Source organism: Rosa chinensis, chromosome 2, assembly GCF_002994745.2.
Source record: "Rosa chinensis cultivar Old Blush chromosome 2, RchiOBHm-V2, whole genome shotgun sequence".
In the NCBI taxonomy this organism is placed as follows: domain Eukaryota; kingdom Viridiplantae; phylum Streptophyta; class Magnoliopsida; order Rosales; family Rosaceae; genus Rosa; species Rosa chinensis.
In genome coordinates, this window is record NC_037089.1 from 78327369 (window position 1) to 78336309 (window position 8941).

At 40.4% G+C, this 8941-nt stretch overlaps 1 long non-coding RNA gene across 1 annotated transcript; it reads left to right on the forward strand.

Moving 5' to 3' along the window:
- Positions 1 to 201: 201 nt before the first annotated feature.
- LOC121051202 lies at positions 202 to 1793 on the forward strand. Its single transcript, XR_005805339.1, has 3 exons — positions 202 to 281; positions 895 to 1163; positions 1279 to 1793. It is a non-coding gene; the product is annotated as an uncharacterized LOC121051202 (long non-coding RNA).
- The last annotated feature ends 7148 nt before the right edge of the window (positions 1794 to 8941 follow it).

Genomic DNA, 8941 nt, shown 5'->3' on the forward strand with positions numbered 1-8941 from the left:
AGCCTCAATTTTTTGGATGATGGGAATGCATTTCTTTTCCCAACAGCAGCTAGATGCAAACTTTGCACACTATGCTTGTCAAAATGAAATGAAGTGAAGGATAAAGATGCATGCTTTTCTCCTATTTTGAGTGTATATGCTTACAGATGTTAAGTAGCTTCCTATAGTGATGTCATTTGTGCATATGTATATTCAGGGAACTAGCAAAGGATTTCGTTGTTGCTGGCACTGCATCAGCGTGCGTATATGGTGCTTGTGAGGCGATGTTCAAGCCTGACATGGTTTGTTTCTGCACTCAACTAATCAAGATTCGTTATTTAAACTGCTTGTATTTTTCTGTGTATCAGGTTTTTTAGTTTTAGACACTTTAGACCATCATATATGTTCAATACAAGTAACTGTCAATAACTTGGCTAGACCATCATATATGTTCAATACAAGTAACTGTCCATCATATTGGGTGTACTTTGTTTTTCCCATTTCTTATATCCGATTTGTAATCAGATTTGCTGTTCGTCCCTCCACAATTTCAATGTATATGGATATATGCATAGTTATTTATTTTAGCTTGATTTCCTATAGACAAATGAAGTGGGTCTGGTTTGTTTTGCTTTAGCAATGGTTCTTTTACTTGTTTAATTTATTTGCACTTCAACCACTTTATGAATTTTGCTCGTTAACGAAATAATACTTAGCCTAGTTTCCTTCGATTTGAAATAAATGTTCTGAGCTAAATACAGAAACCTCACTTGTCTAAGGAGAATGTATGCACAATTTGATGCTTGTTTTGGGTAGGCAATTGAACCTAATATTCTTTCAATGGTTGGGAAATTGAAAAATAGCAAAGCGTGCAATGAAGTTATAAACTCTTTACATATCTGTCTGATGGTGTAGGTTAAGTATTGGTGGATGGGAAGGTGATCAACAAAGCCGGTACTCCAGTATCTAATAAAGCTGTTGTAAAGAATATGGCTGAAGTCCTCAAATATGTATCTAGGTGATTCACTTTAACAAATCAATCTGCACTTCATTATATGAGAATCATTTTATGCTCGAACTTTGGTAAGACCTGTTATGCTGAAGGTGATCAACAAAGCCGGTACTCCAGTATCTAATAAAGCTGTTGTAAAGAATATGGCTGAAGTCCCCAAATATGTATCTAGGTGATTCACTTTAACAAATCAATCTGCACTTCATTATATGAGAATCATTTTATGCTCGAACTTTGGTAAGACCTGTTATGCTAATTTGTTCCTCTGTTTTGTATATCTAGAGCAGGACATAAGTTAGAAGCTGCTATTTATTGATATTACTGGCAACATAGCTCTTGATTCATGCTGGTCAACTGGTGGATTTACCGACTGTTTACTTCAGTATGGTGCATTGTTTGTTTATGGAGTTGATGTTGGATATGGCCAGGTAACAACCCCTAAATCCAAATAAAAATATCTTATCTGTGAGTATACCAATTCGCTTCTATTCTTGTTCAATCATGAGTTATGGTATGTTAATCTTTTTTTTCCTTCAAATTTTAGTTTACAATTGTAGCTGGGGTCATACTGTTAATCTTTTTTTTTTTTTTTTTAGCAAAAAGACTGAATCTTATATTTGCTATGGATTTGTTGGCTTAACTTTGTTGTACATGGAGTTATGCTTTAGGATCTGCACAATCTTTTTGGGTTAGCAGTTGAATTAGTGTACTTGGATCACATGTTATACGGATCAGCAATTTGAGACTAGGGAATGAACTGAGCTAAAAGATAAGTTCTTTTTTAAGTGGCAATATATGTTTAGTTGCTTAGGCAAAATTCGAACTGAATGATAGGCTCTAGATTTACTGAAAGTTCTGCCTTGGTAAACATATTTCCTGAGTAGTCGGAATCACATTAATGTAAAGCATCCATTTTCTTGAATCAATGTAGGTCCTGAAATGGAGGATTTGAAATGCGTTGCTGTATTACCATTGTACCATATATATGTTAATGTTATTCATTTTGAACCTCCCTACCTTGTATTTGCTTTATTCTGAATCTTTCAACCTGCTTCACTTATCCAATTGTTTCTCCAGCTTGTCTTGAACAAATCTCAAAAACCTTTGTTCTTATCTTTTTAAGAGAAAATTTGCATTGCTTCTGTGTTATCATGTAAAGTTGGAATAGATATCTAGAAGGGAAATTTGTAATGCTTTTGTCTGTTTCTCCTTTGGTTATTGTCATAGTGGTCTAGGCAGAGCTGGTATATGCACCACACCATTGCATTCCCACTTGGTTAATATGGGGTTTGCTAAACTGTAGCATCTTCCATATAACAGGAAAGTGACTGTTAATGCTAAAAGTCCGGCGGTAGCCGATCTCTTATTTAACACAGGTCCGGTGGGCGGACCGCTACTCTGAGGATTGATGTATAGCCTTTGCTAGCTGTCACACGAGAAACATGGCGTCAGAGGGAGACCGCGTTGGGCGGTCTTCACTTCTCTGATGCCTAAGTCAGTCAATGCATGTAGGCAGCATAACAATGAATGAGTAGTAAATGAGTAATTAAAGAGGAAAGAGGAGGAGAACCTTTTATAGGTGAGGAGAAGGTTGACCTTCTTCTTGTTTTCGATGTGGGACTGATGTGCTTCGATTCCCAGCGTCTGGAGCTTCTGATGCTATCTTGGAACGACGCGTGGTGGCGCGTTAACGGTGATCTGGGGGCGATCCGGGGCTCAGGCGGTAGCCCGCCTGGCTGTGCTTTCGTAGGTCACTCCTTTGGTGAGAGTTGGTACCTCTGGCGGTACAATGAGCGTGGCTCATTATAGCTAATTATGCTTGCAAATGCACATGTAGGTACAAGTCCCCCAAGTCCCTAGTCAAGGAGGGCAATCTTGGTTGGGGAGTTCATCGGCGGTGTGAAGCGTTACCTCCGCTAGACTTGCAAAAGCATAATTAGCGTCAGTGCGTTGTCAACCATGGATTTACTGAGCGAACGCTTTATACCCTTTCAGGTGGGCCCCTGCTAGGCCCACCAGGGAGTCCCCCACTCCCTAGCCAAGACGGACCTCCGAACGGTCGGTAATTTGTTTGTTGAGGGGGAGCTGCAAGGAGCAGAGGGTGTTGGGTAGCGAGCCCAATCTTTAGTACCTGAGTGACTGGGGTCAACATACCTGATCAGGGCCGTCGTAGACTGTTGACACGTCCCCGTGTCCCGTAGGGACGATCTGACCATAACGTCGCGTGGCGATCGTTGTCAGAGTGAGGCGTGGCCTCGGGATTCGCCGCTGGCGGATATCCCCCCCTGGTCGTAGTAGGAAGCAGCGTCGCGTAGACGTGCCCGGCGGTATTTTATTGAGCTGTGTTGCGCTCAGCAAAGTACGTGGTTTGCAAGATGGAAAGGGAGTTCTGTCAGCGGTGTTGCGCATAGCGGAGGCTGCCTTTCCTGCAAGTTGACGAGTGGAAGTTCCGCTGGCGGAGGCCCCGTCACATGGAAGGTGACAATTGAGAAGTTTCCGCTAGTGGGGTTTCGCTCAGCGGAGACTTCGTCACTTGGAATGTGACAAGTGAGAAGTTTCCACTAGCAAAGTTTCGCTCAGCGGAGACTTCGTCACTTGGAAGGCAACAAGGGAGAAGTTCCCCTAGCGGGGTTTCGCTCAGCGGAGACTTCCGACGATTAGCGATTTCTTCCCAAGTGGTGACTTCCATTAGACGCTTCGTCTGATGGTGGTCGACACGAGGCTAACCTATATAGGGTTAGCGTGTGGAGGCGTATATCTTCAGCCTAGCCGTCTACTCGCCATTAATGCTAAGTAATGATGGATTTTGTAACCGAGGCTAATCCGGAGAGTAAGTGGAGTCGTAGGACACGTGTACGGCTGGTATTTAATGTCGTTTTTCAATAGACGGCCAAGAATTGTTTGACGTTAACATAAAAGGGGGGGGGGAAGTTAGCGATATTTGACACTTTGCCAAAGCTTCAAACTCCACACTTCATCTTCAAGGTCTGTTCGTCTGAGATTCGAGAAGGAAACTGCGGCGATTTCGTGGAGTTATCACACCTGGAAGGACGACGATTTCCTGCATCGAAGACAGGTGCCTACGATCTCACCTGAGACTTCAACTTTGAGGTTGGTAATCTGAACTAGGGCTGTCAATGGGTCGTGTCGGGTTGGGTTCGTGTCGGGTCAAGGTATTTGTCGTGTCGCAAGATACAAACCCAAACCCAAACCCAACCCATTTAATAATCGTGTCAAAAATCTAAACCCAAACCCAACCTATTTATTAAACGGGTTACCCGTTTCCAACCCGCTTAACCCATTTAACAAATAGGTCATGTCGTGTTAGACAAAATGACCCATTTAAGGGTTAACAATGCGACCCATTTAACTAAAAAAATGCATAAATTGATTAAATTCACTAAAAACTCCACAAGATGAATAATATAAATAATTAAATCCAATAATTATAAAGCAAAATATTTCAAATTGTCTAATCCTATGATCAAATACTCCTAACGTCCAAAATTTCAAGAAGAAGTATAACATAATCGGGTTATACGGGTTCACTTCTTGTTGGCGGGTTGACTCGTGGCCAACCCATTTATTAAATGGGTCATGGCGGGTTGACCCACGGCTGACCCTCTTTTTAATCGTGCGGGTTCAACCCGCTTTATTTCGTGCGGGTTTCGAGTCGTGTTATCGGGTCGTGTCGGAATTGACAGCCCTAATCTGAACCTCATCCCTGTTTCATTGGATCTTTGCTATGGCCAGTTTCTGGGTTTTGTGTCTTTTTTTTTGTGTGATATGTTTTTCCCCGATGTGTTCTGAGGGTGTAAAGTGAGTCTTGGGGCTGGGTTATAGTGTTTGATAGGGTTAGGGCTTAGGGATTTGCTAGATGGTCGAATCTGGGTTGAGTGTGTTTGTTCTTGTTTTGGCATTTTCTGGGTGACTGTTCTTGACGTTCTTAGGTATTAACTGATATAGGGATAGGTTAGATCTTGTGTGAGCTGACTTATTTGGGTTTTAGGGTTTGGGATGGCCAACGTAATAGAGATTTCAAGTAGTGTGGACTCCTGATCTGAAGTGTCGTTCAGCGCGGCGGATAGAATTTTTATTGACTCGTTGTGTGCGTCTGTCCGTGCAGGAACCTCACTGCCAGAACCGCTAGCGGTTGAGCCACTGCAAACCATACCCTGGGACATAGTTATGGGTCGTGCTTCGCGTCCAGAGAGTTCTAGGGCAGAGGAGGCTGCCCCTGCCCAAAATATGCATGATGAGCGGTTAGCAAGCAATAGTGCTGCCAGTGGTTCGGCTTACAGGGGAGAGGTAGCGGGGGAGGAGGCTGAGTCAGCGTGGGTCCTCCAAGACGGCACCCCTGTTGATGAGGCGGGAGGGGGGATGACCGTTGTCGCCGTCAACCGGCTGAAGCTGGTATTCCGGTTGCCAGGAATGGTGAAGCTGCGTCCGCCGACGGTGGACGAGAAGGCCTCAATTCTTCCAGCGGGGTTTGCCGCCGTGCACGAAGCGATATTCCGCTAGGGAGTGACACTCCCGCTGGTGCCAAACCTTCAGATCTTGGGGTGCGAGTTTAGTCTTGCTTTTAGGCAGGTCTGCCCCAACATGTGGCGATTGATGCTGGCGCTGAACTCGCTATGGCGATTGTCTGGTTGCGAAGGACCAATTGTGGCGGAGGTGCTGCACTTCTACGAACTGGTGTATGTGAAGCGCCAAGGTTGCAGAGGGCAGGTAAACCTGAGTCGCCGCCAGGGAGCGCCCAAGCTAATCGAGAACCTGAGAGATTCCATGTCTCACTGGCGGGGTACCTTCTGTGTTGCCACGACGGGGTGGGAATACCAAGCGGGGTCCAACGAGGGGGAGCCGACGTTTAGGATTAAGTCGGAGTTTCAGCCTATCCGAGGTTGTTTTTCGGTCTCCGATGAACTTAACTGGCGGGTTTTTTTTATAAATAGCCTTGTACTCTGTATTGACAATTACTTTTTGTGCAGCGGGGTTGCGCTATAACCTGACTCGCAAAGAAGAGTGCCGCGTGGCACGTATCAGAGGTTGCTGGCGGAATCGCAACTTGCTGGATTTTCATCTCCTTACTGGCTGGGAGTTGTTGGTCGATCAACAACTTACTGGTGCCGTTGGTAAGCAATCTCCGCCACACCCGTACCTTTGATCAGATTGTCCCAGGCTGACTGGTTTGCTATTTTTTTTTGTAGAAACACTACAACAATGATAGTCATTTCCAAGGGTGGTGTTTGGTCGCAAAAGGCACTTTCCCCATCGGAAAAAGCTATTTCCGACAGCTAGGTGCCCTCGGTGGTCCTCGGAAAAAATATCATCGGAAATAGTCTTTTTCCGACCAACCCTCGGAAAAAGATATATTTTCGATAGCCAGATGTGGTCGTAAATAATTTTTCGGTGGTCGGAAATTGTTACTCCTCAACGACGACAAATAATATTTCCGACAAAAGATGTTTGTTGGAAATAATTCGTTGCTTGTAGGAAAAAATTGGTTGCTAGCCAATCCATTTTTTTCCAAGGACTTATTTCCGACAAATAGTAGTGGTCGGAAAAAACTATTTCCGATAAGAATATTTAATTCCGACGACTATTTGGCATCGAAAATGAATAAGTTTCGAGGGTCATATTTTCCTCGGAAATTGATATTTTCTGTCGGAAAAATATAGTCTAATATTTCCGAGAATGATATTGTAGTCGGAAAAAGTGGTCGGAAATGTTTTTCACGAGGTTTATTCATCGAAATTTGTTAGCAATTTTTTTTTCCTCCCACTCAATTTAATTATCAATTAACCTGATTGGAAGAGGTAGATGTATCAAGATAATTTTTTTATTAATCATACAAGGAGACAATTAAATCTTCATAAAAAAATTGCATTAGAAGAAACATAGTTAATCATTCATACATGTTCAGATAAAGATAAATATTCAATATTTGGTCCTTATAATATAATCATTCTTAAGCAAGGAAGCTAATAATATATCTAATAAAAGTCTTAATTAGAGTTTGCATCATATTCATCAGCAACATCTTCATCACCATCTTCATCAGTACCATCTTCATCATGGTGTGCACTTGAATCTGTTGCAATATTGTCCTATTGTAAAAGAAAAACACAGAAGTTAGAATGTAAAATAAGTAAGAGCTAAAACATGCAGTAAATAGCATGAACAATAGCAACATATACAAATATTTGAAAGATAGAAATAGTACCACAGAATGTGAGTTTCTTGCTTTAGAATTGTCTGAGGTATTAGGCATCAAACTTTGAACAATTTGAGTCAACTTGTCCAATTTATCTGTCAGATATTCAACTTGGCCTTTCACTCTTTCATAATCTTCTTTTTGTTCCAAACATGTAGGCTTATACAAGTTTGGTTAGGTGAAGTGTAATCTTTTAGTTTCACCCCAGCACCTAAACAAAGTACACTTAAGTTCAGAAATTCATAACTAAATGTAGAAATATCATTTTTGAGTGATTCCAGTTCTGTATCAATCATCAAGTTGTCTATTTAAATTGTCCAGAACGAACTTTTCCAAGTTTCTTAATGGATTGGTACAGTTTTAAGTAAAGGTTTACCTAGGTTAAAAATAAGATAATTTACTAACACTTAAGTTCAGAAATTCATAACTGAATGTAGAAATATTATTTTTGAGTGATTCTAGTTCTGTATCAATCATCAAGTTGTCTATTTAAATTGTACAGAAGGAACTTTTTCAAGTTTCTTAATGGATTGGTACAGTTTTAAGTAAACGTTTACCTAGGTGAAAAATAAGATAATTTAATAACACTTAAGTTCAGAAATTCATAACTAAATGTAGAAATATTATTTTTCAGTGATTCTAGTTCTGTATCAATCCTCAAGCTGTCTATTTAAATTGTCCAGAAGGAACTTTTTCAAGTTTCTTAATGGATTGGTACAGTTTTAAGTAAACGTTTACCTAGGTTAAAAATAATATAATTTACTAACACTTAAGTTCAGAAATTCATAACTAAATGTAAAAATATCATTTTTGAGTGATTCTAGTTCTGTATTAATCATCAATTTGTCTATTTAAATTTTCTAGAAGAAACTATTTCCAAATTATTAATGGATTGGTACAGTTGTAAGAGATTGTCTACCTAGGTCAACAAATCAGAAAACTGCTGTAAAGTATGAACATATATACCAAATTTAAATCAAAGAAGACACTCCCATATCAATGTACAGAAAAAAAAAAAAAAAACTAGAAACAAAATGAGAAACAAAACAGAGAGAGAGTTGTATATGTACCTAATTTTTCTTTTGCTTGCCACACCGCACCGAAAGAATGAATCAACAGCGATTCCGATCCACTCCACTTCACTCTGTACATATCCCAAAGAAAAAAAAAACTGTGTAAGAAATAATATGAGAAAACATACAAGCATTACAATTACATAATTGCAATCAATATATATGAAGCCTTAGGAGATCCTCTAATTATGAATCATTGGATCATCCAATTTGATTGACCTAACTCTGTTGACCTTGAGCATATATATTGCTGCCACATTGTTGATGACTTACTATTGATCGGCCTGCTCTCCTCTGCTCTCCAATTTGATTGATACAGTTTCCATTCCCACTGCCGTATGAGAGAGGAGGAAGCTAGAAACATAAGCTTTTAGGGTTTGAGAAATAAGTGTGTAGCAAAGGAAGTTTTATTTTTTTAATTATTTAGTTGAACTAAACATGAGGAGAAATAAGGAGTCTTTCCTTTTTTTGGTGAGATAAGACTCCTTATTAGGGTATGTATAAATGCATAGGAGGGAGAAAATATACTCCATAGGAGGGAAAAATTTTCCTCCCTAGGCGGGAAGTTAAATTTAAAAAAAAAAAAAAAAAATCAATTTTCATGGAACTTATATCTAAATGCATATGTATTGATATGTCGGACTACGTAGATCAATATCTTTA